Here is an 8,693-nt window from a genome sequence, read left to right as displayed (position 1 = left end):
GCAGCCAGGTGATAACGTGCTCACCTGAATGACGCCCGAAATCTTTCCGTATATCCCGCAACTCACTCAAGAATAGAGATCGGGTAGTTTCTGTTTCTTGTACACATGCTTCCTCTTCCTCCTCCTCTTCTCGTGATGGCCCTGGTTCCTCGTAATCTCTTTCTAAATGAGTTGACCTTCTCTTCCATGATTTCTTCTTGCGTATAGGGGCGACTGATACTGGCACAGGTTGGTCCTCTGGATCAGCTGCAACGCTTGGCACTGGGGTTTGAGTAGCTGCAGTGCCTGTCGTGGGGGTTTGAGTGGCCGCCGTGCTCATCACTGGGGTTGGAGCAGCTGCAGTATCTGTCGCGGCGGGTTGGGTGGCCGCAGTGCTTGTCACCGGGGTTTGAGTAGCTGCAGTGCCTGTCGTGGGGGTTTGAGTGGCCGCCGTGCTCATCACCGGGGTTGGAGCAGCTGCAGTATCTGTCGCGGCGGGTTGGGTGGCCGCAGTGCTTGTCACCGGGGTTGGAGTAGCTGCAGTGTCTGTCGTGGGGGTTTGGGTGGCCACAGTGCTTGTCGCTGGGGTTGGAGTAGCTGCAGTGTCTGTCGTGGGGGTTTGGGTGGCCGCAGTGCTTGTCACTGGGGTTGGAGTAGCTGCAGTCTCTGTCGTGGCGGGTTGGGTGGCCGCAGTGCTTGTCACTGGGTTTGGAGTAGCTGCAGTCTCTGTCGTGGCGGGTTGGGTGGCCGCAGTGCTTGTCGCTGGGGTTGGAGTAGCTGCAGTGTCTGTCGTAGGGGTTTTGGGTGGCTGCAGTGCTTGTCGCTGGGGTTGGAGTAGCTGCAGTGTCTGTCGTGGGGGTTTGGGTGGCCGCAGTGCTTGTCACTGGGTTTGGAGTAGCTGCAGTGTCTGTCGTGGGGGTTTGGGTGGCCGCAGTGCTTGTCGCTGGGGTTGGAGTAGCTGCAGTATCTGTCGTGGGGGTTTGGGTGGCCGCAGTGCTTGTCGCTGGGGTTGGAGTAGCTGCAGTGTCTGTCGTGGGGGTTTGGGTGGCTGCAGTGCTTGTCACTGGGGTTGGAGTAGCTGCAGTCTCTGTCGTGGCGGGTTGGGTGGCCGCAGTGCTTGTCGCTGGGGTTGGAGTAGCTGCAGTGTCTGTCGTAGGGGGTTTGGGTGGCCGCAGTGCTTGTCGCTGGGGTTGGAGTAGCTGCAGTGTCTGTCGTGGGGGTTTGGGTGGCTGCAGTGCTTGTCACTGGGGTGGAGTAGCTGCAGTGTCTGTCGTAGGGGGTTTGGGTGGCCGCAGTGCTTGTCGCTGGGGTTGGAGTAGCTGCAGTGTCTGTCGTGGGGGTTTGGGTGGCTGCAGTGCTTGTCACTGGGTTTGGAGTAGCTGCAGTCTCTGTCGTGGGGGTTTGGGTGGCCGCAGTGCTTGTCGCTGGGGTTGGAGTAGCTGCAGTGTCTGTCGTAGGGGGTTTGGGTGGCCGCAGTGCTTGTCGCTGGGGTTGGAGTAGCTGCAGTGTCTGTCGTGGGGGTTTGGGTGGCCACAGTGGTTGTCGCTGGGGTTGGAGTAGCTGCAGTGTCTGTCGTGGGGGTTTGGGTGGCCGCAGTGCTTGTCACCGGGGTTGGAGTAGCTGCAGTATCTGTCGTGGGGGTTTGGGTGGCCGCAGTGCTTGTCGCTGGGGTTGGAGTAGCTGCAGTGTCTGTCGTGGGGGTTTGGGTGGCCGCAGTGCTTGTCACTGGGGTTGGAGTAGCTGCAGTGTCTGTCGTGGGGGTTTGGGTGGCCGCAGTGCTTGTCACAGGGGTTGGAGTAGCTGCAGTTTCTGTCGTGGGGGTTTGGGTCGCTGCAGTGCTTGTCACTGGGGTTGGAGTAGCTGCAGTATCTGTCGTGGCGGGTTGGGTGGCCGCAGTGCTTGTCACAGGGGTTGGAGTAGCTGCAGTATCTGTCGTGGGGGTTTGGGTGGCCGCAGTGCTTGTCACGGGGGTTGGAGTAGCTGCAGTGTCTGTCGTGGGGGTTTGGGTGGCCGCAGTGCTTGTCACTGGGGTTGGAGTAGCTGCAGTCTCTGTCACAGCGGGTTGGGTGGCCGCAGTGCTTGTCACCGGGGTTGGAGTAGCTGCAGTGTCTGTCGTGGGGGTTGGGTGGCCGCAGTGCTTGTCACAGGGATTGGAGTAGCTGCAGTATCTGTCGCGGCGGGTTGGGTGGCCACAGTGCTTGTCGCTGGGGTTGGAGTAGCTGCAGTGTCTGTCGTGGGGGTTTGGGTGGCCGCAGTGCTTGTCACGGGGGTTGGAGTAGCTGCAGTGTCTGTCGTGGGGGTTTGGGTGGCCGCAGTGCTTGTCACGGGGGTTGGAGTAGCTGCAGTCTCTGTCGTGGCGGGTTGGGTGGCCGCAGTGCTTGTCGCTGGGGTTGGAGTAGCTGCAGTGTCTGTCGTGGGGGTTTGGGTGGCTGCAGTGCTTGTCGCTGGGGTTGGAGTAGCTGCAGTATCTGTCGCAGCGGGTTGGGTGGCCGCAGTGCTTGTCACTGGGGTTGGAGTAGCTCCCTTCTCTTTCCCTTGGGGGCACTGAATAGCGTTAAATAGGGCTCCATAGGCATAAGCCAGACCCCAGCACATGGCAGTGATCTGTATCTCTCTGGAATTGCCAGGGTGACAACATACTTCCTCCAAATGTTCTACTAATTTTTCAGGATTTTGCACTTGTTCAGGGGTGAAGTCCCACACCACAGGGGGTTCCCACTGTCTTAGGCATTTGTCCATACTTTCCCACATACCCTGCCACGCATAGCTATCGAGCCTTGGGACAGATCTCTGGATTATATTCTTAACTTGCTTACTAACCTTAGACAGATCTGATACCACCTGCCAAAGCAATATCAACAGATGTATCCTAACTACCCAAGGATGTTCAAGGTACTGAAAAGTTGTTGTAATGAAGGAGGAGACATTACATAAGATGGTAGCTACGGTGCCATTCTGTATTTCCTCCATAAAAAACTCCTCAGAGGAGGAGGTATAATTGCTAATTGCCTCCATGAGGTGGTAGCTGTAGTACAGTAACGGCTTCCATGCAAGACCTAAATAACCGATAACAGTCAAGGCCAGTGTTTTAATAACAAGTCTCCTAGGCAAAATATCTCTAATCACTGCAGAGCACAGCAAACTGACAAAACCAACAGCAAGTTTTAACATGTACTTTACAATCAGCATGGTAAAGACTGGACAAACTAATACTGTGAGCAGATGAATCAATGCTGTGACCAGCAACTGTTATTATCTCAAACCCTCTCGCCCCACGTTGGGCGCCAAAAATAGACTGTCGTGGTTCAGCCTCAGCTGGCAACTGAACACCACGCAGCCACTCGCTCACCCCCCCCCCCCACCCCTGTGGGATGGGGAAGAGAATCGGACGAGCAAAAGAACTTGTGGGTTGAGATAAGCACAGTTTAATAACTACAATAGAATGATGATGATAAATTATTATGATAATAATGACAGTAATGATAATATAATAAAAGGGAAAAGGAAGGAAAGGGAAAACAGGGAAAAAAAACGCAGAAACACGAACGATGCAACCGCTCACCACCCGCCGACCGACGTTGCCCGTCCCCGAGCCGCGATTGCGCCCTCCCTCCCCCGGCCAGCTCCTCCCACGTGCATACTGGGCATGACGTTACATGATATGGAATATCCCTTTGGTCAGTTTGAATCCGCTCCCTTAGCTCTGCCCCCTCCCCTCCCGCCTTCTTGTGCACCCAGCAGAGCATGGGAGGCTACACATGTCCTTGACTAGTATCAGCGCTGCCCAGCAACAGCCTAAACATCTGTGTGTTATCTCAACAGGTTTTTTTCCATGCTAATTTCAAAGCACAGCACTACACCAGCTAGAGTGAAGAAAATTAACTCTATCACAGCTGAAACCATGACAGCCGGCTGTCCTTGAGCCTCCTTGCAAAATGCAACACAGTGACAACAGGGAGCTTGACATCAACAACAAAGTTTTACCTCACAGTAAAACAGAGAAGGGACCAACAAAACCGATCCCCTTTTTCTAGACTTCTTCCAAAAAGGCTTCCCGCTACTAACACTTCAATTTTCCATGCAGAAGCTCCTGACACCAAACATTTTCCCACTGCGCTAGGCGCTGCCTTTGCCTATTCTCCTACGCTGCTGCCAACTCGCTCTGGGAACGAACAAAGAGAACCTGCCTCAGCTCACTGGCTCTGAACGCCGCCCTTCTGCCTCGCACAAACCAGGAAAATTGGTGAAATGCCGTTCCATACCTCTGAAACGTGCAACCATTATAAACCAATTGAATAACATTCATGTTCTAAAATCAGATTTACTTTTACAAGAATCCTATTCAAATACTCCTCCACTCACAGTTTCAGTTTCCTGCTGCATTTCACATGCGTATCCAAAGGGAATAAGAGATGATCCCAGAAAAATAAAAAAAAAGAAAAAGAGAAAGAAAATGAAAAAAGAAAAAGAAAACAAATGCCCCCCACCAAATTCTTTCTACGCTTCTGAGTTTGGCTTTTTAATCCCATTCCTTTACTCTCTGAATGGCCACACAGCTACCCCTACACTAAAAGGCAGGCACACAAGCCACTATAAATACCCTGTGTTAATCCACCAATGGCTTGACACCTTGCACCAGAGTCCCTCTAAGTCAGTGTTAACCTGTACAACTTAGCTGCCCACAGAAGACAGACCCACGCGGAAAAGAGTCCAGAAATTAAGGTGCTCCTTGAAGCCTTCATACAGGAGCGACAAAAACTGCAGAGAGTGATGTTAAGACTAGAGCTGCGTTTTGCTTTTAAAAAGAGTCCGTGTGGCAACCAGACATTCAGGCAGATTAAAACCCCATGTTCTGTCACGTCCAGATCTGGAAGGAGGGGTTACAGAACAAATCCAAAACACAGGGGCAGTGGCCAAGTGCCAATTTGTCTCCTTGGTTTCGCTCACCCTGACCCCCACTCACCACTTGGAAGCTCACAGCCCAACGAGCAATACCTGTGCCCTGTCCATGCTCATCTCACTCATCCAATAAGGGCAAAAAGACGGGAAGCAAAAGGAAAGCAACGGACCAAGCACGCTCGTACTCAAGGGCACTCGTCAGGGCACAACAACAAAAACTCAGAGAAGCTTTGGCTTTATTCCAACACTCATAACCTTGATCACACAACAGCCAACTTTCCCCCCCAAGGCTTCTTCATATTCTTCCCATTCAGAAGTGAGCCCCTGGGTCCTGGTGCAGAAAAAAACACCCTGAGACAACAGCGAGTTACAACTACATTCCATTTCAGATCACTTCGGTAGGCACAGAGTCAAGGCGTGGCGTGATCTCTCCTCCCATTTCCTCTCCCCAGCTTACCTAGATGGCAGAAATAAAACTTAACGGAACTGTCCTTTTTCACAAACAGAATTTCCTCACGGACTATACACCTATGCCAGCACACAGCTTGCCTTTCCACCTAAGCCTCTGAGATTTATCAAGATGATCGGCAAACTAACGCCGTCGAGCACCAACCCAACTCGTCGCTTTAGAAATCACCACCGCACAAACGCTTCCTACCAGTAATCACGCTGTAGCGCTACAGACAAACAAAACCCCACCTGGATTCTACCGAGTCCAACCAAATCACGTTCTGGAGAGCCGAGTACTAAGTCACTATTTCTTTCTTGCACATTCTAAGGTGATAAAAACAGACCGACTCTCCATCTTCCATTAACTTACGCTGACTCTTGTCTACATTCAGATTAGGAGGCGAGGGGACGGGACATCATTTAAGCTTACGGATTAGAGAAGGCAGGAAAAATGAGTAACATTACACCAGTGCACCCCACCTACACAAGCACAATAGTCAATAAGCAGAGATTCAAGGACTTCAGGCTGAAAGGCAATCTTTTAACAACCTGTCCGGTAACTCACTAAAGGCTCTTTTTTCCTCGCCTAAGTCAACAGAAAAATGTGTTCTGCTCTAAAGTCACCTGCTTGCTAGTCCGAGACCCATGGGAATGTGCCTAAGTCTGTTACAGCACAACCACGGAAGCCTGAGAGATGTTCAAGACAGTATTTCTGACGGAAATGAACCATTTCGGACACGTATGTTACAGACACTTTAAAGGGGGGGCAGGGACGGGTTGTTTTTCACTCTGGCCAAAAAAAGAGACAGCTTTCAAGGCCTTTTTGTGGAAGTGGACAATTAGGTAACTGCCTGCTCTACCATAAAACCAGAAACCTTGTTTTACTATCAGCAAACTCCAAAGCTAACGGTACCTTTAAGCCCACCACTGTACATCAAGGTGCTCTCGACTGGAGACTCTGCCATGATGGCGTGGTGACGCAATACAGGGAAAACACCTCCCGACACAGTGACGCTCCAAAGCTGTTCCCGAAACGGCATTGTGCAGCACCTGGCAACAGAAAAGCTTCGTTTCTCCCCTGAAAAAGCACCTGCCCTTCCTGGCAGAACAACTGCTTTAACCACTCCTGACGTTCCAGGCTCGTACAGGCAGAGGACACTTCCCTCTGCTTCTTCCAAGCCAACCAGCAGCCCCGTTCCCTTCCGCCAGGAAAACTCCTTTACCACACGGGCGGTGGGAGGCTGCTCACGGACTCCACTGAAACAGTGTGCAGAGAGCCGCTCTCCCGTCACAGCGCTCACGACCTCCAGCTGAGGGCCACACGCCAGCCAGGCCAGCCCATCTCTCCCTGGAAGAGGAGAGAAGGCTGCCTAAAGCAAACTCCCAAGGGAGCACTGAAAACAACTGGAGAATCACAGGCGCTGCCCCTTCCCTTCAAGAGAAGACCCTAACAGAGGAAGACAGGCTTACCGAATTCTGCTCCAGGACTGAAAATCCCCCAACTGAAACCCTCAAGCAACACAGCTTGAAACCAACCACCTTATGAGTTTGCATTTCTACCTGACGTTCCTGCACTGCAGAATTCGGACTGCTTGGGGTAAAGATTACAGTCTAGCGATCTAGAGTCCTTATACCATATTCAGCTTGAGTTTGCTAGAAAGCATCCTAATACCTACGGGAATACAAGTCCTAAAGCATACTGCTAAGCCCATCCTTTCCTAAAACTAAGCCAACTCCATTCTAGTTTACTCATTTGGCTTGACACACACCGCCTTTGGGCAGGGATTTGGACTTCAGCAAGGAATTACCTTCCAATGGGCACTGCGGGAGTGAATTTAAACTTCTACACGTGCTGATTACACAGAGAATTTAACACATTTCCTTTCACTGAACTACTTGCAACCCGAAGGAAGTATGAGCTCAGTTACTGCGCTTACAGGCAGGTAGAGAGACTCTACGTGTTCTTAACAGAAGCCCCGACACCCGCATAGGCACCCAGCTCTACATTCACATCACCTAGAAAGTCAGCCACCTCACCTGCTTAGCCACTCGCAGCAGCTCTCACTGGACACTCACCCGCATCCCAGGAAATGCTTTGCAAATCTGGCGGCAGCGCTCAACAGGGCTGTCCTCTTCCTTCTGTTTGCACTCAGGCTAGAAAGGAAAAAAAAACAGCGGGGTTTGGCTCTCTAACATTGTAGCAGAACTAGTTCTGCATGCCATGTTATGATGATACAGGTGAAAACGGACCAGAACAACACTGTGACTTTTTGGAAGACTGCCTTTCATTTCGTTAGCAATCGAGGAGGGCTCACTAACTCGGCATGTTGTTTTAATAGCTCAAGATTGGTGCAGGCTCCTGTCATTGCAAAGTTGAACAATACTAATGCTTTAGGAGTAGAATTTTTCAGAGTTTTTTCATAGTTCGTCCTTTTTCATCTCTCAAAACCTCATGCACCTGAGCAGCACCAACCTGACACAGCTGATTCTGTGACCCTGTGCTTCAGGGAACCTCCAGGCAATAACAACTTTAGAGCAAGACCCAACGTCAAGGAAAATGCTCACCTCTGGAAAACTTCCCACGCAGCACAGAATCTAGGCTTCTCTCATCTTCCCCAAATGCCTCAACAGTCACCTCTGGAAACTGCAGCAGGCTGCTCGTTACCTGAGCCGTTAGGGCTCGCATTCTGCACTGGAAATCAAGGCAAAAATGCAAAAAGAGACTCCTGTCAGCCATCAACATTTTGGAGATTGACACAAGTTTCATCCGTTTGCCGTGAATAATCTCCTATCCCTCTCCTGTAGCTCTTTTCCTGAACAAAATGGCACTAAGGACAGGTTTGGATCTCACAGCAGAGCAAAAGGAGAACCCTTTGCGTTTCCGATGCCTACGAGGTCACCAATAAAAAGGGATGCAGAGGTATTGACACGATAAATAACAGGGAAAAAGCACCAAGACTCTGAGTTTGGGTCTACTCACGCACGTTAGGAAGATGCGATCTGAGAAAAAGCAGATTTTCAAAAGCTGCTCAGTAGCAGCTAGAAGTTTCCATTTCTCCTTTCCCTTGCTTTTCTACTTGATTCCTTATTGTCCATTGCCTTCTAGTCGATTTCACGCATCGTTTAGGTCTTGTTCACTTCTGGCGTGTTTCTTTTGAACATGGAGGAATACTAAGTTCTTAACTACCTTCACTCTCAAGCTCCTCCACAAAACGTGCCGTTGATATTTTCACCTTACAAGCAATACAGGCTTTCAGAGCTCATCAGTTATACGCTAGTTTTCCATATACTGACGATGTAACCAGAACACTGCACTTGAAAACACTGAGGTTTTTCTATGCTTAAAGCCTCGTATTCCTTATTCC

General features: G+C 50.8%; 1 long non-coding RNA gene across 1 annotated transcript; it reads right to left on the bottom strand.

Moving 5' to 3' along the window:
- Positions 1-6,322: 6,322 nt before the first annotated feature.
- On the bottom strand, positions 6,323-8,109 carry LOC135310335 (uncharacterized). Its single transcript, XR_010370431.1, has 3 exons — positions 7,894-8,109; positions 7,405-7,482; positions 6,323-6,676 (listed from the first exon to the last, which is right to left on the bottom strand). It is a non-coding gene; the product is annotated as an uncharacterized LOC135310335 (long non-coding RNA).
- Positions 8,110-8,693: the final 584 nt, after the last annotated feature.

This window comes from Phalacrocorax carbo, chromosome 33 (genome assembly GCF_963921805.1).
Source record: "Phalacrocorax carbo chromosome 33, bPhaCar2.1, whole genome shotgun sequence".
Lineage (NCBI taxonomy): Eukaryota > Metazoa > Chordata > Aves > Suliformes > Phalacrocoracidae > Phalacrocorax > Phalacrocorax carbo.
This window is presented reverse-complemented; position numbering and strand designations above follow the sequence as displayed.